General features: G+C 45.7%; 2 protein-coding genes across 6 annotated transcripts in view; one reads left to right on the top strand and one right to left on the bottom strand.

The window, feature by feature from the left end:
• LOC310701452 (uncharacterized protein) overlaps window positions 1-23,498 on the bottom strand; it is a 137,038-nt gene that overhangs the window by 10,209 nt on the left and 103,331 nt on the right. For 2 of the 5 annotated variants that reach the window (XR_014523051.1, XR_014523052.1), the window contains exon 3: window positions 10,019-10,342. The exons of the other annotated variants lie outside the window; for them this stretch is intronic. The gene's annotated coding sequence lies outside the window, so the exon portion shown is untranslated. Of the gene's footprint in view, window positions 1-10,018; window positions 10,343-23,498 lie in introns of those variants that run through there. 5 annotated transcript variants of the gene reach the window in all.
• Window positions 12,549-23,498, top strand: part of LOC310701849 (uncharacterized protein) — a 23,779-nt gene continuing 12,829 nt past the window's right edge. Inside the window, exon 1 of the mRNA XM_083493298.1 lies at window positions 12,549-12,559. The gene's annotated coding sequence lies outside the window, so the exon portion shown is untranslated. The remainder of the gene's footprint in view (window positions 12,560-23,498) is intronic.

Genomic DNA, 23,498 nt, shown 5'->3' with positions numbered 1-23,498 from the left:
ATCATGATAAAATTATACAGTTGAATGGGTATTGGGTAGATGCAGTAATACTATTAGTCCTGTAAAATAATTTTAATGTAAAGGTGTGTACAGTATTGGTATTATTTATAAATGTGACATATTACTAGAAATACTGTCTTTTACACTCACTAAGTGTAACAGGGTACAAAGGTCTGCTGTCCCAATGAAGAATGTGGACTATTATGGTAATATTGATACTGATATAAAAAATGCATTGTATTAACTACAATTGCATTTTACAGGTTATCACACTTAATTTCATATTAATAATGCTATTTATAATTATTAGGAGTTTGCATCATATATTTACACCTATTATTATAGCAAGTTTCTAGGACTAGATTAGCATTCTTTGTAAATTGTGTTTCTAAAGGAACTTCTGTTATTGCCAAATGCCAATGTGTTTGCATTAAGTTTGTTATGAATAACAAAATCATTTTAAGTTAGAGCTTAATAATTATTTCACTATTAATATACTTCGTAATTGTATTTCAGTTCAACAATTACCTTGAGAAAATACATACTCTGTTCTGTGCAAATGGTTTTAGATACCTATTAGGTCCATAAATTACCATACAGCCTATATTCAACACAAAAAACAGCGACAATTTGTTGTTGACAAAGGACAGCTGGACATATAAAGGGCCCCATGACCTCCAGTAGCTTAGGGCCTCATCAAACCTCAATCCGGCCCTGCCCCCACTACTTTATGCAAGGAGTTCAAGGAACAAAGAGCTCTTTGGAGAAGGCCTCACCCCTTCCTTCTTCCTGCCAGGACCCCCCTGCCTTTGTTTTCCTCCCCATCTTTTCCTCTTTCTCCCTCTGCCATCCAGCAACCAATGTCCCCATCTCCTCTTCAAAACGGAAGACTTGGATGTTTGGATGTTTTTGGTGTTTCTTATTTTGTTGGAAGCCGCTCAGAGTGGCTGGGGAAACCCAGAAAATGGGGGGGGGGGGTAATGAATATCATTTATTTATTTATATATATACCGTAATTATTATTACTATGGCGAGCCTTGCCAGCAATACTCAAATCTCACCACTTTCCCGCCTCCTTTCCTGCAACATCATTTGCACTAGATCCGGGCAGGAAGAAGCTTCTCTCTTTCCACAGCGGAAACCCCTCCCCCCCCCACCTTCAAGGCCCCATTAAGAGAAACAGCTCCCTTTCCTCCCTTCTCTTCTTCTCCCCGTCCCGGGGCTTCTCATCCTGGACCCCCCACCCCTTGCCAAGCCCCTTCCCTCCTTCCACGCCGCTGGCTTTGCACTCACCCGAAATCCTGGCAGCAGAAGCGACCCTGGGCAGCGCGGGCGGGAATGGGAGCCCCCGCCTGGGAGGCAGGATATTTCCGGGGGCGGGATAATTGCAGTACCCAGCCAATGGGGAGAGGAGGGAGGGAAGCTGGGCTTCCAGTTGAAGGAAGGTATGCTCGTTGCCGTAAAGAGTAAAGGCAGAGAGTGGAAGCTGCTGGGGGAGGGGCTGCTCGATACTGACTTGGGAAAGGGGGCGCGGCTTAATTAGAACAGCTGACCCGCCCCCTCTGCCGTCCTGCACTGTCCTTGTCCTGCAAGGAATCCGGTGAGTGCAAAGTGCCTCGGGGTGCAGCAAGCTTTGGGCGGCGGGGTTGTGCAATGCAATGCAATACCCATAATTGGGGTTGGGGGTGGAGAGAGAGCAGGCAGAGAAGCCGCAGGGGGGCGGGGTTGCAGCTTATTCATCCTCCTTGCAAAGAAGAGACATGGCCTCTCCCTGAAGGTACGCTCTTTCTCACTCTCACTCTCTCTCTCACACAGATCACATGAAGGCAGTCATCTTTGAGTACTCCTGGAGAACAGGCGAAGTCCCGGCAGACTGGAGGAGGGCAAATGTTATCCCTATTTTCAAAAAGGGGAAAAGAGAGGACCCAAATAATTACTGCCCAGTCAGTCTGACATCAATACCAGGGAAGATTCTGGAGCAGATCATTAAGCAAACAGTCTGTGAGCACCTAGAAAGGAATGTTGTGATCACCAATAGTCAGCATGGATTTCTGAAAAATAAGTCATGTCAGACTAACCTGATCTCGTTTTTTGACAGAATTACAAGCCTGGTAGATGAAGGGAACGCAGTGGATGTAGCCTACCTTGATTTCAGCAAGGCATTCGACAAGGTGCCCCATGATATTCTTGTAAAGAAGTTGGTAAAATGCGGTCTTGACTATGCTACCACTCAGTGGATTTGTAACTGGCTGACTGACCGAACCCAAAGGGTGCTCATCAATGGTTCCTCTTCATCCTGGAGAAGAGTGACTAGTGGGGTGCCACAGGGTTCTGTCTTGGGCCCGGTCTTATTCAACATCTTTATCAATGACTTGGATGATGGACTCAAGGGCATCCTGATCAAATTTGCAGATGACACCAAACTGGGAGGGGTGGCTAACACCTCAGAGGACAGGATCACACTTCAAAACGACCTTGACAGATTAGAGAACTGGGCCAAAACAAACAAGATGAACTTTAACAGGGAGAAATGTAAAGTATTGCACTTGGGCAAAAAAAATGAGAGGCACAAATACAAGAGGGGTGACACCTGGCTTGAGAGCAGTACATGTGAAAAGGATCTAGGAGTCTTGGTTGACCACAAACTTGACATGAGCCAACAGTGTGACGCGGCAGCTAAAAAAGCCAATGCAATTCTGGGCTGCATCAATAGCAGTATAGCATCTAGATCAAGGGAAGTAATAGTGTCACTGTATTCTGCTCTGGTCAGACCTCACCTGGAGTACTGTGTCCAGTTCTGGGCACCACAGTTCAAGAAGGACACTGACAAACTGGAACGTGTCCAGAGGAGGGCAACCAAAATGGTCAAAGGCCTGGAAACGATGCCTTATGAGGAACGGCTAAGGGAGCTGGGAATGTTTAGCCTGGAGAAGAGGAGGTTAAGGGGTGATATGATAGCCATGTTCAAATATATAAAAGGATGTCATATAGAGGAGGGAGAAAGGTTGTTTTCTGTTTCTCCAGAGAAGCGGACACGGAGCAATGGATCCAAACTACATGAAAGAAGATTCCACCTAAACATTAGGAAGAACTTCCTGGCAGTAAGAGCTGTTCGACAGCGGAATTTGCTACCAAGGAGTGTGGTGGAGTCTCCTTCTTTGGAGGTCTTTAAGCAGAGGCTTGACAACCATATGTCAGGAGTGCTCTGATGGTGTTTCCTGCTTGGCAGGGGGTTGGACTCGATGGCCCTTGTGGTATATTCCACCTCTATGATTCTATGAAGAGCCCTGTAGTTTGATCAAGCCCATCTAGTCCCGCACCCTGTTAGAATCATAGAATCGTAGAGATGGAAGGGGACCCTGAGAGTCATCTAGTTTAACCCCCTACAATGCAGGAATCTCAGCACTGTCTCCTCATAGTGGCCAAGCCTGCAAGGAGGATTGGAGCCCAAGTGCATCTCTTCCCTCCGGCGGCTTCCGGGAACTGCTATCAATTAAGCATAATAATAAAAATAATAGCAATAAAATTTTATTCATATCCTGCCCTCCCCAGCCGAAGCTGGGCTCAGAGCGGCTAACAACAGTAAAATGATACAACATTCTAAAATCATTTCATTATAAAATCAGTTCACATCAGATTAATGGCAACCATTGGGCTAGAGTTTTGTGAGGATTGCCAAGGGAGGGTGTCAGGCTGTGCCTTGGCCAAAGGCCTGGTGGAACAGCTCTGTCTAGCAGACCCTGCGGAAAGATGTCAAGTACCGCAGGGCCCTAGCCCAGAGCGTTGCACCAGCTCGGAGCCACAGCTGAAAAAGCCCTGGTTCTGGTTGAGGCCAGCCTAACCTCTCTGTGGCCCGGGACCTCCAAGATGTTTTTGTTTGAAGACTGTAAGGTCCTCTTTGGGACATACCAGGAGAGGTGGTCCTGTAGGTACGAGTGTCCTAGGCTGTATAGGCCTTTAAAGGTTAAAACCAACACCTTAAATCTGATCCTGTACTCCACCGGGAGACAGTGCAACTGGTATAGTACCGGGTGAATGTGATCCCACAGGGAGGACCCCGTAAGGAGTCTCGCCACGGCATTCTGCACCCGCTGGACTTTCTGGGTCAGTCTCCAGGGCAGCCCCATGTAGAGCAAGTTACCAAAATCCAGTCTGGAGGTGACCGTTGCGTGGATCACAGTGGATAGGTCAGGGCGAGAGAGGTAAGGAGTCAACTGCTTAGCTTGGCGGAAATGAAAAAATGCCGCCTTTGTTATAGCTGCAGTCTGCACCTCCATGGAAAGGTGTCGAAGATTACACCCAAACTCTTAACGAACAGTGCTGGCACTAATTGTGCCCTCGCAAGAGATTGGAGTTGCCGCTCCCAATCCCCTATCGTCCCAACTCAGTCAAAGGACCTGTGTCTTCGAAGGATTTAACTTCAACCAGCTCCCGCGTAACCATCCAGCCACAGCTTCCAAAAATCTGATCAGTGTGTCTGGGGCCGAGTCAGGATGGCCATCCATCAACAGATAGAGTTGGGTGTCATAATAATAATAATACGTTATAATAATAATAATATAACATTATTTATACTCGCTCATCTGGCTGGGTTTCCACAGCTACTAGGGCAGCTCCCAACAGAATATTTTTAAAAAACCAATGAAACAAACATTAAAAGCTTCTCCATATAGGGATGCCTTCAGATGTCTTATAAAAGTCAGATAGATGCTTATTTCCTTGACATCTGACGGGAGAGCATTCCACAGAGCGGGTGCCACTACCAAGAAGGCCCTCTGACTGGTTCCGTCATTGAGTTGATATAGAGCATCTAAACTAAATTTGTCGGCTTCTGTCAAATAAGCAGAATTGGGAAGTTTTTAATGTCTGTTGTCTTATTGTGTTTTTATATTTTGCTGGAAGCCGCCCAAATTGGCTGGGGAATAATAATAATAATAATAATAATAATAATAATAATAATACCACTTGTTCAGTCTTAAAATTTATTTGTACCAGTGCATTTGGAAGCATCAGAATAACTTGAGGTAATATATTCATACAAAAGCTTTGCTCCCGATTCATTGCAATCCTACCAGCTGAATTTGATCCGAGTCCTGGGATAACTCAGTTGGTAGAGCATGAGACTCTCGGGGTTGTGGGTTTGAGCCCCACCTTGTCAAAAGATTCCTGCATTGCAGGGGGTTCGGCTAGAAGATCCTCTTGGTCCCTTCCAACTCTTTCATTCTGTGTCTATGAAACTCACTTATTCACAATGAGGGCAACACCACAATTTTTTATTAAGCAATTTATAAAATTGGAGAGCGAAAGAAGGAGGAATCTCAGGGTGGGCTTTTTTTGTGGGGGACATGACTTTTCTGGTCAGTGGGCAGGAGGAGCGTGGGTCTGTGGGATATGAAATTCGTAGCAGTGAAGTACAACATTCCTAGAGTGGGCATGCTAGGGGATGCTTTGTGCCACCCAGGAGAAAACTTCCTCTTTTGGATCTGGAAGGGTACGACAATAATTTTGGCTGGCACGCATATTTATGGTATGACAAGGCAAAGGTGTATAAAGGTTTTAAAAACCATATTGTTAGGAAAGCATTGTATAATGTTTGGAACCGATACAAAGATTTGCTGGAAAGTAAAACCCCCAGGTGGTTGTCACCAATGGAAGCTAAGGCAGTGAAAAAACTTAATATGGACTCTAATTGGCCAAAATATTGTGAAATTTTAGAACAAGATGGTGAAAAGTTAAAACTTCAGAGTTACGAGAAGCTAAAGCATAAAGTTCGAGATTGGCTACATTACCATCAGATAAATGAGACATTTAAGCAAGACAGGAAACTAGGTTTTCAGAAGGAGAGGTCAAAGTTAGAAACAGAATTGTTAGAACCCAATACTAAGAATCTGTCCAGAATGTATAATTTGCTGCTGAAATGGAACACACAGGATGAAACGGTGAAATCAGCTATGATTAAATGGGCACAGGACATCGGTCATGACATTATGTTCGCTGACTGGGAACAGTTATGGACCACCGGTATTAAGTTTACGGCATGTAGTGCCTTGAAAGAGAACATAATGAAAATGATCTACAGGTGGTACATGACCCCAGTCAAGCTTGCAAAGATCTATCATTTGCCCAATAATAATTGCTGGAAATGTAAGGAATCTGAAGGAACTTTCTATCACCTTTGGTGCACCTGCCCAAAGATTAAGGCCTACTGGGAAATGATCTATAATGAAATTAAGAAAGTCCTTAAGTGGACATTTGCAAAGAAACCGGAGGCTTTTCTCTTGGGCATGGTCGGCCAATTGGTACCAAAGAAGGATAGGACATTCTTTATGTATGCAACTACAGCAGCAAGAATCCTGTTGGCAAAGTATTGGAAGATGCAAGAACTACCTACTCTGGAAGAATGGCAGACGAAGGTGACTGAATTTATGGGACTGGCAGAGATGACCGGCAGAATCCGCGACCAGAGGAAAGAGACAGTGGAGGAGGATTGGGAAAAATTTAAAGTATATCTTAAAAATTGTTGTAAAATTGTGGATTGATAAGATGTTAAGGGGTAAGAAACAGAGAACTACAGCTGTAAATGATAATGTTAAGAAAATCTAAAGAGAGTTAATTAGAAAAATTGATTGAAGGGTTGCTAAAAAATGGCAAAATAAGGATGCAGTGAAAGGGAGGTATGGGGAAGTCAAATTTTATTTGTATGTATTTGTCTTTTGAGGTGTGTTTGTTCTCTTTTGTTTTGTTTGTTGTCTGTTTTGAAAATCATTAAAAATTATTATAAAAAAAAGAGAAAACTTCCTCTTTCCTCCTGAGCTGGGACAAGCACTTCCTCTACATGTGACTTGAAATAGGTGTGGCCTATTCTGGGTGGAGGAGCACAATGCTCGTGTGCTTCATTCTTTCTTCTCCATTTTGTTTTTTTCTATCTGTTAGGTGTAGCAGGAACCCCCCCACCCCAATCATTCCGTTTGTATAAACTTCACACACACACACACACACACACACACACGCCACATTTCTGTTATGAATTCATAGAAAATCAACCATACATTGGATTTGCACTGTTCCATTTTTATTTTACTCCATATGACAAGAACTAACAAAGGGGGGTGACTTAGTCCTGGTCAGCCATAATCCCTTCACTGTCTCAGCACATACACAGGAGCCCTGCCCATGCCAACCCTGATGATCCCAGACAGAAGACAATCAAGATCACAAAGAACTTGCATATGGGAGTGGATTCAGCATGGACTGAAACAAAGGACACTGATCAGATCTTCCCTCAGGGGGCAGGAAACTGCAAACTCCCCTTTGTCTCCTAGAAGTTCCTGGAAGGGGAGGGGGAAAGGAGGAACCAGCCAGGTGACAAGACACTCAGGTTACCACCAACTCCTCCCTCAGCCCCTCCTTTCTGTAATGTATGCATGATGTTTCTGGGGGTGGGCTAGACCTAGAGGAGGGGAATTTCAAAAGTTTTTATAAGACCTTGCACACTATTCTTCTGGGTCTTTCCTCTCTCCTGCAAGTGAGGGGAATACCCTGTTGCAACAGTTCAATAAAGGCCAAGCCTACAGGCTGCTGTTTTGCTCCAAGTTATCCTGGTTGGTGTCTTTGTTTTGTCCAAGGGAGCCCTCGGATTTTTCCTGTAACATAGGAAAAGTGACTGCTGAGTCGCAATCACTTGGGACTAACTCCCTTAGATTATAGTTTATGTATAGATATAGATATACTTTTGTAACTTAAGCCTGCCTTCAGGAATCTAATTGTGAACTGAATGAAAATGAATAAACTACCTGTATATTGATTTTAATAAGATTGTTGTGTCTACACTTTTAAAGAGGGATAACAAGGGATCTTATCAGGAATCTTAAATAGTGAGGCTCAGATGAACCTGCAACAAGCGTACAGCAAGTTGTTAACGCAAGTTAGTATGGATATCATCAAATAATATATCCTCTCCTGCCTTTCTAAACATTCCCACAGGTCAATCGCTAGCTAGAGATCTGGCCCTCCAGATGTTGCTGAATTACAACCCCCATCAGGCTCAGCAATCGTCATCTATGGCTATGAAGGAAGGGGGATGCTGGCATTGAGAAGAAGTTGAAGGCAAGGTACTCTCTCTGTCTCCAGTGCACCAGAGCAGCCTGTCCAGTAAAGACATGGATGAAAATGCTGAGGCACTGAGTGCTTCTGATCCAAAACATTTCCCTTTTCCAGCACACTCCACTGCTATCCATCCCTCTCCAGTTTTCCATTCCTGCTGTCCACCAGCGCCCCACCCCCACAGCCAGTTTTCTGTATCCACTGAGCATGTGCAGTTCTCATTGCGTGGCTTTGGCTATCTTTCCCCCCCCCCACCTAAAAATTTATTGGATATACGTAACCAATGGAGCTGCCTCAAGGTTACTGGTACCTCCCTCTCTTCCTTGGAAGAAGGGTTCCATTTTGGCCACATAAAGGCTGGCAGCTAGGAAATTGAATTGGCTATTTGTATACGGGATTGTATACGGGTGAGATTTCCCCCCCTTGAGCTTTTGAACTACACCTCTCATCAACCTTGACCATCTGGGCTGAGGCTTATGGGAGTTGTTGCCCAACATCTGAGCAACCCCATGTTGGATATCCCTGCTCTATACTTCTTTTATTTAATTTCTATACCACTTTATAATTTTAAGAAAAACCTCAAAGCGATTTACAGCATACTAAATCAATAAAACATACCGTAGTTTTCGCTCCATAACACACATTTTTCCCCTCCTAGAAAGTAAGGGGAAATGTCTGTGCGTGTTACGGAGCAAATGCTTCCCTCCTCCGTGGCTCGCTTTGAAACAGCAAAGCGGGAGAAGAGCCGCTGAGAGGGGAGGAGAGAGGGACAGAGAGGCTGTTTCTTTAAAGGAGCAAAGCGGGAGAGGAGAGGAGCCGCTTACACGAGTGTCCGGTTGGCTCCTTTAAAGCAAGCAGGCTCTCTGTCCCTCTCTCCTCAACACTCAGCTCGCTAAATAGCAGGAAAGATTTTCAGCTCGCTAAGCCGGGGGGAAGAGCCGGGGAGGAGGGAGAAAAGCAGAGCCTGCTTGCTTTAAAGGAGCAAAGAGGGAGAGGAGAGGGGCCTTCTCCCCTTCTCCCCCTCTTTGCATGATTAGCAGCATCCTTCTCCACACACTCCACACGTGCTCCTTGTCCCTTGAGTGCTTTCCTTCCCTCCCCACTTAAAACGTGGTTACAAAGCACAGCTCCACATGGATCCTCAGAATTTTTGCATTGGGCTACCCCAAACTCACCATCAGATCACATGTCTGTGGCCACAGAATGAACCACAAAAATCATACATCCACTGTTTCATTTAGAATATTTTTTCCCTTGTTTTCCTCCTCTAAAAACTACGTGCGTGTTATAGTTGGGTGCGTGTTATAGAGCGAAAAATACGATAAATAAAACAATGTGAAAAATGTGAAATATAGAGTATACGGTCAAAGCAACGTAACAGAAAACTAAACTATTATCTTCAAGATTTCAAAACAACACATTACAAAGGTCAACTACAGAATACATATTTAACATAGTAGGGCTGGGTGGGAAAGGCCTTGCAGGGAGTGGTATATAGATGGCATCTTACCCCCAAAAAGCTTGCTAAAATGTATAAAGGGAAAACATCAACCTGTGGGAGATGTAAAAAAAAAGAAGGGGTCATACTATCATACGTGGTGGACCTGTGTAGCCATTGGCAAATACTGGAATGATATTTATAACGAGTTTAAGAAACTATTTAAAATTACTTTTAAAAAAAATCCCCAAAGATTTTTCTACTTGGTATATTACCATCAGAAATTTAAAAAGTTATAATATCATTGTTTATGTATGGTATAACAGCAGCTAAAACCCTTATAGCAAGGAGCTGGAAAAATGAAATGCTCCCAGAGATTACAGATTGGCAGATACTCATGTTATGATATCTACAATTAGCAAAACTGACGAGATCAGTTAGAGGAATATGGAAACAAAAACAACTAGAGAATGGATAATATTTCAGAATTATGTAAAACTTTATTGTACAAATAACTCCATATGAGCAGAAATTGAATGATATTTGTAAAGAAAAATATCAAAGGAATGTATACAAAGCAGAAAGAAATGGTATTATATAATGTAAGCCTGTGTAAAAAAGAATGTTATATCAAACAGTAGAATGAGCGGGATGGGAATGATTGTGTCGATGAGTAGTTTTACTATTTAAATAACTTTGTCTTTTTTCCTTACTATTATTTCTTGGTTTCTTATCTTTGTTAATTCTTTTTTTTTTCTTTCTTTATAAATTTTCTATTTTCTATTATTTTGTTTTTTCTACCTGTTAAGAGATTGCACATGTTTGTATGTTGTTGTTTAGCCGTGTCCGACTCTTTGTGACCCCATGGACCAGAGCATGCCAGGCACTCCTGTCTTCCACTGCCTCCCGCAGTTTGATCAAACTCATGTTTGTAGCTTCGAGAACACTGTCCAACCATCTCGTCCTCTGTCGTCCTTCTCCTTGTGCCCTCCATCTTTCCCAACATCAGAGTCTTTTCCAGGGAGTCTTCTTTTTTTTAAAAGATATTTATTAAAGTTTCAAGAAAGATTACAAAAAAGTTGCAAAATAAGAAAAAAAGAGAGAGAGAAAAGAAAAAATTACAAAATACAGAAAAGCAAAAAACAATTAAAATCAAATCAATCTTTTCATATTATCTTTCGTTTACTTGTTTCCCTGATCTCCTCACACCTCCCTTTTTTGTATTCCAGTTCAGTTAGTTAAATCAGCAAATCTTTTCCCTCCTTGTTTTTATCTTATTCCTCTACCTGAATGTATTATATATTTACATTCTCATCTGATAGCAATCCATTTTTACATACTCCTTTATAACATTGCTGCTAGAACCACTTAACTTCATGCCAACATCATTCTAACATTCATTAATTTTGCAGTGTTTATGTAGATAGTCTTTAAATTTCTTCCAATCTTCTTCCACCAACTCTTCTCCCTGGTCTCGGATTCTGCCAGTCATTTCCGCCAATTCCATATAGTCCATAACTTTCATCTGCCATTCTTCCAGGGTGGGTAGATCTTGTGTCTTCCAATACTTTGCAATGAGTATTCTTGCTGCTGTTGTAGCATACATAAAAAAGTTCTATCCTTCTTTAACACCAATTGGCGGACCATGCACAAGAGAAAGGCCTCTGGTTTCTTCAGGAAGGTATATTTAAATACCTTTTTCATTTCATTATATATCATCTCCCAGAAAGCCTTGATCTTTGGGCACGTCCACCGGGGTGAAAGAATGTACCTTCATTTTCTTTACATTTCCAACATTTATTATCAGGCAAATGGTAGATTTTTGCAAGCTTGACATATTAATTTCACATCGTTTTTCACAACTTATTTCTTTTTTAGGACTTCCCTCAGCTGTTCCGTAAATCATCCATAGTTATAATTTAGATTATGCATTTCTCAAATTTATATTTATATATATCATTTTCATAATATTCTCTCTTAAGGCATTACATGCCATAAATTTCATACCTGTGGTCCATAACTGTTCCCAGTCAGCCAACATAATGTTATGTCCGACATCTTGTGCCCATTTTATCATAGCAGATTTCACCGTTTCATCCTGAGTATTCCATTTCAACAGCAAGTTATACATTCTTGATAATATCTTAGTTTTGGGATCTAACAGTTCTGTTTCCAATTTTGATTTTTCTACCTGGAAGCCAATTTTCTTGTCCAGATTATAAGCCTCCCTTATTTGATAATAATAGAGCCAATCTCGCACTTTATCTTTTAGTTTCTCAAAACTCTGCAATTTCAATTTATCTCCTTCTTGTTCCAAAATCTCCCAATATTTCGGCCATTTGGCCTCCATATTGAGCTTTTTCTGAGCCTTCGCTTCCATCGGTGATAGCCACCTTGGGGTTTTATTTTCAAGCAAATCTTTATATCTTATCCAGACAATGAACAATGCTTTCCTGACAATATGGTTTTTAAATGCTTTATGTGCTTTAACCTTGTTATACCACAAATATGCATGCCACCCAAATACATTATTGAAACCTTCTAATTCCAAAATGTCTGTGGTCTCAAGAAGCAGCCATTCTTTCAGCCAGCAAAATGCTGCTGATTCATAATAAAGTTTAAGGTCTGGCAGGGCAAATCCACCTCTTTCTTTTGCATCAGTTAGTATTTTAAATTTTATTCTGGGCTTCTTGCCCTGCCAGACAAATCTGGAAATATCTCTCTGCCACTTCTTGAAACCGTCCATTTTGTCCAAAATTTGCAATGATTGAAACAAAAACAACATTCTTGGCAATACATTCATTTTTATAGCAGCAATACGGCCTAGCAAGGAAAGGGGGCTCTGCTTAAGCCGAGCCCCCTTTCCCAAGCCAGTATCGAGCAGCAGCACCCTCCCCTCTAGCAGCGTGCACTCTCTGGCTTTAACCCTTAAAGCAAGGAGCATCTGTTCCCTGTACTGGAAGCCCAGGCTTTCCCCTTACAATTATCCCCCGGAGATATCCTGCCTCCCAGGCGGGGGCTCCCATTCCTGCCCGGCTGCCCAGGGTCGCTGCCACCATCGCCAGGATTTCGGGTGAGTGCAAAGCCAGCGGCAGGGAAGGAGGGAAGGGGCTTGGCAAGGGGTGGGGGGTCCAGGATGAAGCCCCGGGACGGGGAGAAGAAGAGAAGGGAGGAAAGGGAGCTGTTTTTCTTAATGGGGCCTTGAAGGTGGAGGGGGGAGGGGTTTCCACTGTGGAAAGAGAGAAGCTTCCTCCTGTCCGGATCTGGTACAAAGGGAGTTGCAGGGAAGGAGGCGGGAAAGTGGTGAGATTTGAGTATTGCTGGCAAGGCTCGCAATAAAATAATAATAATAATAATAATAATAATAATAATAATAATACTCTGCCCATTGTCTGGGTTTCCCCAGCCACTCTGAGCGGCTTCCAACAAAATAAAAAACACCGAAAAAAACCAAACATTGAAGTCTTTTGTAGAAATTGCCTTCGATTTTAAAGAAATGCCCTCTTTAAGAAATCACGTGGTGTAAATATGTATGTTGTCCTTGAGGTGCAAACACACATAGCGTGAGCAAGCAAGCAGTGCTCCGAAGTGCTTCTCTTGAGAATTTGTCATCTAAGTTGTGTTATGTACTGAGTTGAATAGGATTCAAACTGCAGCAGTCTGATTGGTCCTAGAACAATAGGATCCAAAAGGCAGCAGTCTGATTGGTCCTAGAACAATAGGATTCAGAATGCAGCAGTCTGATTGGTCCTAGAACAATGCAGCAGTATGATTGGTTGGCAGGAACTACCCAATCATGCTCCAGATAGAAGTGAATCCACAACCTGATTGGCTTACAGTAGAATTCCGGAATTCACCAATCATGTGCAGCCCATTGTGTAAATAATGTATATAAAGCAGATACCTTGAAGGGACTTTCATTCATTCCTCCTCACCACTATGAGCTGAATAAAGAGCATGAAATCACTTTGCGACTCTGAGTATATTTCAGTTGTTTACTCATGGAAATGACTCCTATTTCCCAAAAGGACAGGAGGGGGAGGTCTCTCCCCCACTTTTAAGCCACCCCACTCCCACTGCATGGAATGCAGAGGTCTTGTTCATTCACAACATCGGTAAACCTTGTGTGTATCTGAAGTGAACCAGGAGCTGCGGCTCCTTCCCCTCTCACTAGGCTGCTGCAAGAAAAGGCAGCGGAGGAGGAGGAAACAGATGGGTTTGAAGGCTCTTTCTGCCCCTCTCTCCTGAGCAAATTATTTTTATTATTATGCTTAATTGAATAGCAGTTCCCGGAAGCCGCCGGAGGGAAGGGATGCACTTGGGCTCCAATCCTCCTTGCAGGCTTGGCCACCGTGAGGAGACAGTGCTGAGATTCCTGCATTGCAGGGGGTTGGACTAGATGACTCTCAGGGTCCCCTTCCATCTCTACGATTCTATGATTCTAATAGGGTGCGGGACTAGATGGGCTTGATCAAACTACAGCAGTGTTTCCCAACCGGTGTTCCGCGGCACACTAGTGTGCCACGGAACGTTGCCTTGTGTTCCGTGGGAGGGAGGCGGGCGAGTCGGGCGGCGAGAGGCGGGGCGGTGGCGGCGAGCACACGCGGGGCGGCGAGCGAGCGAGCTCCCACATCCCATCGCCGCTCGCTTCGGCCGGCCTACTGGAGGAAGGCGCGAAAACCTCGCGCATGCGCAGGCCTTCCGCCTGCGACAGCCCAGTAGGCCGGCCGAAGCGAGCGGCGATGGGATGTGGGAGGGAGCTCGCTCGCCGCCCCGCGTGTGCTCGCCGCCCGACTCGCCCGCCTCCCTCCCACGGCACAGCAGCCTACCTCCGTGGGAGGGAGGCGGGCGAGTCGGGCGGCGAGAGGCAGGGCGGCGGCGGCGAGCACACGCGGGGCGGCGAGCGAGCTCCCTCCCACATCCCATCGCTGCTCGCTTCGGCCGGCCTACTGGAGGAAGGCGCGAAAACCTCGCGCATGCGCAGGCCTTCCGCCTGCGACAGCCCAGTAGGCCGGCCGAAGCGAGCGGCGATGGGATGTGGGAGGGAGCTCGCTCGCCGCCCCGCGTGTGCTCGCCGCCCGACTCGCCCGCCTCCCTCCCACGGCACAGCAGCCTACCTCCGTGGGAGGGAGGCGGGCGAGTCAGGCGGCGAGAGGCGGGGCGGCGGCGGCGAGCACACGCGGGGCGGCGAGCGAGCTCCCTCCCACATCCCATCGCCGCTCGCTTCGGCCGGCCTACTGGAGGAAGGCGCGAAAACCTCGCGCATGCGCAGGCCTTCCGCCTGCGACAGCCCAGTAGGCCGGCCGAAGCGAGCAGCGATGGGATGTGGGAGGGAGCTCGCTCGCCGCCCCGCGTGTGCTCGCCGCCCGCCTCGCCCGCCTCCCTCCCACGGCACACCAGCCTACCTCCGAGTCGGGCGGCGAGAGGCGGGGCAGCGGCGGCGAGGAGAGGCCGCCCAGCGCGGGGCTCTCGCCGTCTGGCTGCCTGGCTGCCTGCGAGCTCGGCGGGCAGCGCTTCCGCCCGCTGACGTCACGGGGCTGTAATGGTGGTGTGCCTCGAGATTTTTTTCATCAAACAAGTGTGCCTTTGCCCAAAAAAGGTTGGGAAACACTGAACTACAGGGCTATTCATGTGATCTGTGTGCAAGGAGGATGAATAAGCTGCAACCCCCCCCCCCCCCTGCGGCTTCCCTGCCTGCTCTCTCTCCACCCCCAGCCCCAATTATGGGTACTGCATTGCATTTCACACACACACACACACCCGCCCAAAGCTTGCTACACCCTGAGGCGCTTTGCACTCACCGGATTCCTTGCAGGACAAGGACAGTGCAGGACGGCAGAGGGGGCGGGTCAGCTGGTCTCCTTAAGCCACACCCCCTTTCCCAAGTCAGTATCCAGCAGCAGCACCCTCCCCTCTAGCAGCCTGCACTCTCTGGCTTTAACCCTTAAAGCAAGGAGCATCTGTTCCCTGTACTCGAAGCCCAGGTTCCCTCCCTTCTCTCCCCATTGGCTGGGTACTGCAAGGCTTTCCCCTTACAATTATCCCCCGGAGATATCCTGCCCCCCAGGAGGGGGCTCCCATTCCTGCCCCCGCTGCCCAGGGTTGCTGCTGCCGGCAGGATTTCGGGTGAGTGCAAAGCCAGCGACGGGGAAGGAGGGAAGGGCTTGGCAAAGGGTGGGGGTCCAGGATGAGAAGCCCCGGGACGGGGAGAAGAAGAGAAGGGAGGAAAGGGAGCTGTTTCTCTTAATGGGGCCTTGAAGGTGGGGGGGGGGGGCGTTTCCCGCTGTGGAAAGAGAGAAGCTTCCTCCTGTCCGGATCTGGTGCAAAGGGAGTTGCAGGGAAGGAGGCGGGAAAGTGGTGAGATTTGAGTATTGCTGGCAAGGCTCGCAACAAAATAATAATAATAATAATACCCTGCCCATTGTCTGGGTTTCCCCAGCCACTCTGAGCGGCTTCCAACAAAATAAAAAACACCCAAAGCAACCAAACATTGACGTCTTTTGTAGAAATTGCCTTCGATTTTAAATAAATGCCCTCTTTAAGAAATCACGTGGTGTAAATATGTATGTTGTCCTTGAGGTGCAAACACACATAGCGTGAGCAAGCAATCAGTGATCCAAAGTGCTTCTCTTGAGAATTTGCCATCTAAGTTGTTTACTCATGGAAAAGGCTCCTATTTCCCAAAAGGACAGGAGGGGGAGGTCTCTCCCCCACTTTTAAGGCACCCACTCCCACCGCATGGAATGCAGAGGTCTTGTTCATTCACAACATCGGTAAACCTTGTGTGTATCTGAAGTGAACCAGGAGCTGCGGCTCCTTCCCCTCTCACTGGGCTGCTGCAAGAAAAGGCAGCGGAGGAGGAGGAAACAGATGGGTTTGAAGGCTCTTTCTGCCCCTCTCTCCTGAGCAGAGGGTGTTTGCAGGGCAGGAGGACAGAGGAGGAGGCAGTGAGGGCAGAGGAAGCAGTGGGTGGATCCACCGTGTGTCCCAGGGGGCCAAGATGCAAGGAAGGGGCTTCCTTCTCCATGCAAGGGCCACCCATGTATTCAGAGCAGTCCGTATGTTCCACGGGATTTACTCTCAGGCTGTCGTAAGCGAGAAAATGGCTTATCTCCTGAGTATACGCCAATAAACTTAGAAACGAGAGGAGATATGAGTTGTGTTTATTGCAAAGCAATAGGTTACAGCTGGATCGTTTCACAAAACTGCAACCCTGTCTGGTGTTCCAGGCAGTGGTATTTATATATGTAATGTCAAACAAAGAATTTCAGTTTCCACCAATCATTTACATCAGAGATGTCCAAGCGCTGGACCGCAATTGACAGGCAGACCTCTGTGTTGTTTTGGGTCGATTGTGAGACCTTTGAAGGCCCCGCCCCCTTTCCGCAAGAACTTCTGTGCATGCTTCTGTTTCTGTTTTTGCTCAGCAGTTCCTTGTTTTAATGTTTATTGTTGCCAAAAGAATTTAAATTTTTGTTATGTACCCCCCCCCTTGAAAAAGTCCCTTTGGAGTTCCACGTTCCTGATATTCATCATTACCTCATTTTATTATAATACACATGCACAACAAGCACTGGCAATTTCTGCTGAATATGCTCTGATGCCTACCACGTTCTGTTACGTTGTGTTGGTGTGCATGTTGGGAACCTGTGTTACATGCAGCCATTTGCATCATATAGCAACTCATGTTCTACCTTTCAGCTGTATCTTTGTGATTCTCTTATTAGCTGTATTTTTGCCCCTATTGAGGGGCGGCAAGTTGCAAAATAATCAGTTTCATAAAGCACAAACTACCATAACTTCTGTATTAGAAGCACACTCAAGGATTTAAAGGGGTACACATTATCACATTTATTGTGGCCCTTTGGGCAACTGCCACAAGGCCACTACTTCCCATACCATGCCAGCCTTGGTAAGGGAGAAGGGACAGGCAGACGGAAGGAATTGCCAAAGGTGTTTGAAAATGGGTGGAGGCTCTTGGGAAGCGGGTGCCCAATAGGGGCTTCTACAGGGGCAGCAGAATGTCTTGGGCAGAATCCCTGCAGGAGCTCTGAGACTCCCTTGACTTTGTCCTTCCTCCCAGGAAACTACAACTTGCTTTGGCTTCTGTGCTCCTCAAGAAGTTGAACGTCCAAACCTGGTCAGGATGGACGGACGAAGATGGGCAGCTGACCTGCTCAAGCTGTCTCCTGCATCCCTCCCTACAACCTCTGATCATCCCTTCCCGGGACCCTCAGAGAAATCTGGTGAGTTCCAGGGGAGAGGAGATGGGGACATGGATGGCTGGATGGTGGAGGGAGAAAGAGGAAAAGATGGAGAGGAGGCCAAAGGCAGGAAGGGCCAGGCAGGAAGAAGGGAGGGAGGGAGGGAGGGAGGGGTGAGGCTTTTTTCAAAGCAGCTCTTTGTTTTTGGCTGGAGGCTCTGCACACAGGATTGGGCATATGAAGACCAAGGGTGGCCGGTATTATAAGCAAATTGTGTAAACTTGCCAGTCTTACAGCCAGGGGTTATGTGTGAGAGTGGGTGAGCGGGATAATAATTTATAGAGCGCCTCTAATTCTGTCCCTCCATAAGCTTACATGGAGATACAGTGGTACAACCTTGGTACAAATTTCAAATTAAGTGCACAAAACCAACAAAGAGACTCATGGGTTTATAGTGGCACCATATTTCCTAACCAAGTGTCCCCTTTGTCAGACTGCAGCCGACAAAAGCTTAGACCATTATACATTTACGAGCCTTTAAGGACTCCAAAAGATGAATAAACAGAAGCATAGTTAATCTATGGACTTCTATCCTACTGGAAACAGTGACAGCCAGCAAGTTGGATATCTTGAAAAAAGGGATTAGACTGATGCCTGTGCTCTGCCCTCGTGGTCCTAGGCAATAATGCTTCTTAATACTAGTTTCTGGAAAGCACAGGAGGGCAGAGGGCTCTTGGGCTGAAATCTTGCTTGCTGGTTTCCTACAGGCATCTGCTTGGCTACTGTGAAAACAGGGTGCTGGACTAGGTGGGCCTTTACCCAATGCAGAAGGATCTGCTTAGGTTCTAATATATTGCAATATTTTTACAGTTACATGTGGCATAAGAGCACTTCGGTTTTACTTCTTCCTCATAGGAGAGACTTCTATTGGAGCCTGAGATCATTTCCTCACTTGAAAAATAAAAGGACAGAGATGTGTCTTATAAGCCAGTTCCACCGTAGATCTTTACTATAAAATGATGCTGCTCTCTTATGTGTGAATGGAGTGATCATGGGTTTCTATTGCCATTGTCCCATCTGCATTCCTAAAAATTTGGAACATAGAGAGGACAGTGGAGAATGGAGAGCACGTGAAAATAAGAGAAAGTGCACATGGGAATTGACGTGTGTTCAGTTTCTTTCTTGTCTTTCTTAAATGTCTAACAGTATTCTCTCCCCCCCCCCAACTCCCAAATAGGTGAGGAAGAGGACGGTCAGAATTCTATGGAGCCATCTGTGAATTCATTGGGAAGAACAAAGAAACAATTTAAATGCAGGGAATGTGGAATGTGCTTTAGTCACTGTGGAAGAATGAGGATACACCAACAAACTCACACAGGAGAGAAACCATTTGAATACATGGAGTGTGGAAAGAGCTACAGTTGTAGTCAAACACTTGGAATACATCAACGAAATCAAATGAGGTAGAAACAGTTTAAATGTATTGAATGTGGAAAGAGCTTCAGTGAAAGTAGAAACCATAGAATACATCAACGAACTCACACGGGGGAGAAGCCATTTAAATGCATTGAATGTGGAAAGAGCTTCAGTCAGAATGGAGCACTTAGGAGACATCAACAAACTCACACAGGCGAGAAACCATTTAAATGTATTGAATGTGGAAAGAGCTTCAGTGAAAATAGAAACCTTAGAATACATCAACGAACTAACACCGGGGAGAAACCATTTGAATGTATTGAATGTGGAAAGAACTTCAGTGACAGTGGAACACTTAGAATACATCAACGAACTCACACGGGGGAGAAACCATTTACATGTATTGAATGTGGAAAGAGCTTTAGTGAAAGTGGAACACTTAGAAAACATCAACAAACTCATACAGGGCAGAAACCATTTAAATGTATGGAGTGTGGAAAGAGCTTCAGACTTTGTGGAGACCTTAATATTCATGAGAGAATTCACACAGGTGAAAAGCCATAAATGTATGCCGTGCTCCACTCAAGGTGCACTCTTTACTTCACATCAAGAAACTCATAAAGGCGGAAATCAATTTTAAATGCATGGAACCCGTGTGATGTTCTGGTGTTTGTATTTAAATTTGTACACACACACATATATATGTATTAACGTAATGAAGGTCACATATACTATATGTACAAAAGAAGTTGCAAGTTGTTGCTAGATAAACAGGGGGAGAGTGTGAATCTGGAATGCTCAAGGTGTTTGATGAATCTGTTGAGTTTTGACCTCCGCTCTTCACTGCCAAAATGATGGGCTGCCCTTGTCTTGTGGATCAGCATCTGTCAGGCTTCAGGGAACTGGCTTCCTTCCCCCTTGGCCGTAGATAAGCAGAACAAAGGAAAAGGATTCTTCTTACCTGTTAGAAACTTTAATGATTCCAGCAAGAGAACAAAGAACCCGTCTTCACACAAATGGCGGTGCTCCCAATGAATAAGTCCACCCCCTCACATCCCTAGTCACCCATGTCACTTCTGCATCTTGTAACCTGGGCTTGCACCCTCTGTGCTTTCTGTCCTGCCACTTTTGCAGCTCTCCCTGACCTTGGGGAAAGCGGAGGGATGCTTTACAGAGACAGTGAATCAGTTACCTCTCTCTCCCCTAGTATTTTTTCTTCAAGCTGTTCCCCATCCAGTATTTCCCGGCTTCTGCCTTCTGAACTATGTTCCTCTGCAAACCACTGTTCCAAATCTATACAGTCCTGCTGTAGATTCAGGGGGATTGGTCTCCCACCATTGTGCCTCAGTGCAGCTCTCCTCAGCACCATCCCTGGAGATTGCAGTTAGATTTTGGTTTAGGGGAGAAAGTGTGGGCCTGGGTCTAGGCCAGGGGTGGGGGGGAATAAGGGTAGAGAATTACAAGGGATGCTTCTTTTTCTGCGCAAGGCTGGTTCTTGTTTCTCCTGAGTACACGCCTGTAATCAGCGTGTGTGCTTTTAGCAGGAGAGCGCCCCTTTGTCTCAGAGCGTAAGATGCTTCAGGAGGCATTAGAGTGAAGCGCCTGTATCGCACATGTGCCATGAGAGCAATGGTGGGGGGAATGTAAATACCTGTCGGGGTGCTTAAAAGGAGGCTGTTGTTTCATGAGAGGGGGCGGGGGGAGGAGAGCCTTAGCAACGCCAAACAGAAAGAGCCAAGCGTGCTTATAGGATACATGTGGTTGCTACTCTGACTTTGAACCTAGGCAGTGGAAGTGGCACCTGCTTCTGCTAAAAGCAGATCTGGGGTAGGGAAGATTAAGTTAATTGCAACCTTGAACTATGGTTACCAAACGTCCCCATTTCCCGGAGAAAGTCCCCGGATTTACAAATCTGTCCCCGGACAAAATCCGCCCCGGAATGTCCCTGGATATTATTTAATGTCCCCGGGTTTATATTTTAAGTGTTGTACATTTATTAGTAGGGAATGAATGTTGCATGATTGTTTCATCGGCACAAGACACATCATATGGAGACTTCTGGCAAGGCAAAATGGCGGGCGCCATGGCAGCAGCAGCTCCTGAAGCCAGCCAGAGTCAACTGCGCTACCAGGCTGGCTCCAGGGTGCTGAGACTGTCGCTGACGCTTCCACTGCTGAGGAGGAACTGGGGGAACCACCGACACCCCCCCACGACCCAAATCAAGCCAGGAGCGAGAGCACCTGGCCAACTGCCCAGCAGCGCTCCGGGGCCAGGAAAACCCTGGAGACAAGGCAGGGAGAAGAAGGAGAAGGAAGAGAAAGAGGAAGGATAAAAAAGAGGGGATCCCCGACCTTGCTATGCCACTGCTGCCGCTGAGGAGCAGAGGGAGGAGAGCACTGGGAGGGCAAGGACACATGACCGAACCCAGGTCCGACCTGAGCCTACTCCACTCCAAGAAAGCAGGCCAGGGCCCAGAGGAAGGCTGCGCGACAGAGGAGACCACAGAAGAGATTACTTCTTAATTTTTCTTTAAAAATAGCTTTTTAAAAATAACTTCTTTTCTCTTTTTTTTAAAAAAACGTGTCCCCAGATTGCTACTCTGACTTTAAAGATGGGCAGTGGAAGTGGCACATGCTTCACTTCTGGGTTGGCGCCATCGCCGAATGGCGGACTCCCTCCGAGCTCCGGAGGGAGCCTGCTCGGCAGGGGCTGGGTTCTACCGCGCCGGCGACGCGGGGACCCTCAAAAACCATGGGCGCTGAAACCCATGGGCATGGTGACTCGGCGGGCACCGTTTGCCCCCCCGACCCGCGAAGGAGCCTTTTTAAAGGCTGCGGAGCGGGTGACGGGGGGTGGTGGTGCTATGAGTCCTCCGCTTCCCCTGCCGAGCGAAGCCGCATGCCATTCGACGGAGAGCGCTGACTTCTTCCATTGAAAATTTGGACTTAAAAGAATAATCCGTGAGTAATTGGAACTCGGATTAAAAAGGGGGAAATTTTTTTTTTAAATCTGGAGCGAGCGGGGGAGGTGCAAAAAGGAAGTCAGCCTCCCCCCTGTTGTAGAGGAGTTAAAGCAAAGGATTTGACAACTAAGATCGAGCGCAACCTTATTTGGATAAAGTTATCAATTTCGCGATGGAAAAGTATAAGATTGGGCTGGAGGAGAAAAGTGGAATGTGAATTAAAATGCAACCCCCCCCCCCGGAAACCCCGGGAGCGATCCGTGAGAGCGCCGGGAGAGGAGAAATAGAGGTTTTGACAGCTGTCAAAGGAGCTGTCAAAGTGGAAGAACAAAAAGAGAACTTTGTTACGAGGACTTTGCCGGTTACATTTGTTACAAATTGGATATAAATTGTTTAAAACAAGGAATAACAAGTTACTTTGACTGTTGGGTGTGATCTGGAAGGAAACTGAGTTACTATAATCCCTCTAGAGGAGCTGTGGGACACTACAAGTATTGTTGCTATGGAATTTGAATAGGACTTTTTATCTCCTGGGAAACTGCAGAAGTGGAACACTATTTTGTCTACAGAGGTCTATACACTAAAGGAGACAATAGATTTATCTATTGAAGAATGGAAGGGACTTGACGTAATGTTTTGTTCCTGAATAACAAAGCCTCTGTAGAGGAATTAGAAGCTTTTGGAATTAGAACATTTGTGCAGAAGAACAGGGGGGGGGGGAGGAGGAGAGAGATCAACAAGAACAACAAGAATAACAAGAACTGGACAAAGGTGGAAGTGGGAACATTTGGGACATCCAGATTTGAAAGATCTAAAGGAATAAAATTGGAGGTTTTACTCTTAAATATAAAGATCTGGATGGAAAAAATGGACCTTTTTGAGACAGACTCCTTCCAAGATTGGACATTCAAAATTAAAGATGACCAAAAGACGACAAAGACTATTTAAAAGACGACAAAGCGGACTGGTGAAGGACTATGGCTTAGATGTGGGAGCTCCAGAACGACAGTAGACATTGATGGACATTGGGAACGGAACCGGGAAAGGGGGGAGGGAAATTTGGAATCCAAAGCGTGTTAAATTACAATTTATTCCTTTTTTAATTTTTTTATTCAAATCTGTATTAAAGAGGGGAACTCGTGGAAGGGAACAGGTCGATTTTAGGGGATGGGAAAATATTTTTAAATTGGGTCAATGATAAGAAGTTTAAAACTTGGGGTAAAGAATTTGTTGAATTTATTTGAAAGAATTGGAATACAAGAGGGGGAGGGGAGGGGAAGTCCTGGAAAGATGCTAATGAAAATAAGGTTTTAAATTTGGATGTTTTTCTTTTTCTGTTATATTTGAAAATTTTTAATAAATATTATTAAAAAAA

Source organism: Podarcis liolepis (genome assembly GCF_965112155.1).
Source record: "Podarcis liolepis genome assembly, chromosome: 2".
Taxonomy (NCBI): Eukaryota; Metazoa; Chordata; class Lepidosauria; order Squamata; family Lacertidae; genus Podarcis; species Podarcis liolepis.
This window is presented reverse-complemented; position numbering and strand designations above follow the sequence as displayed.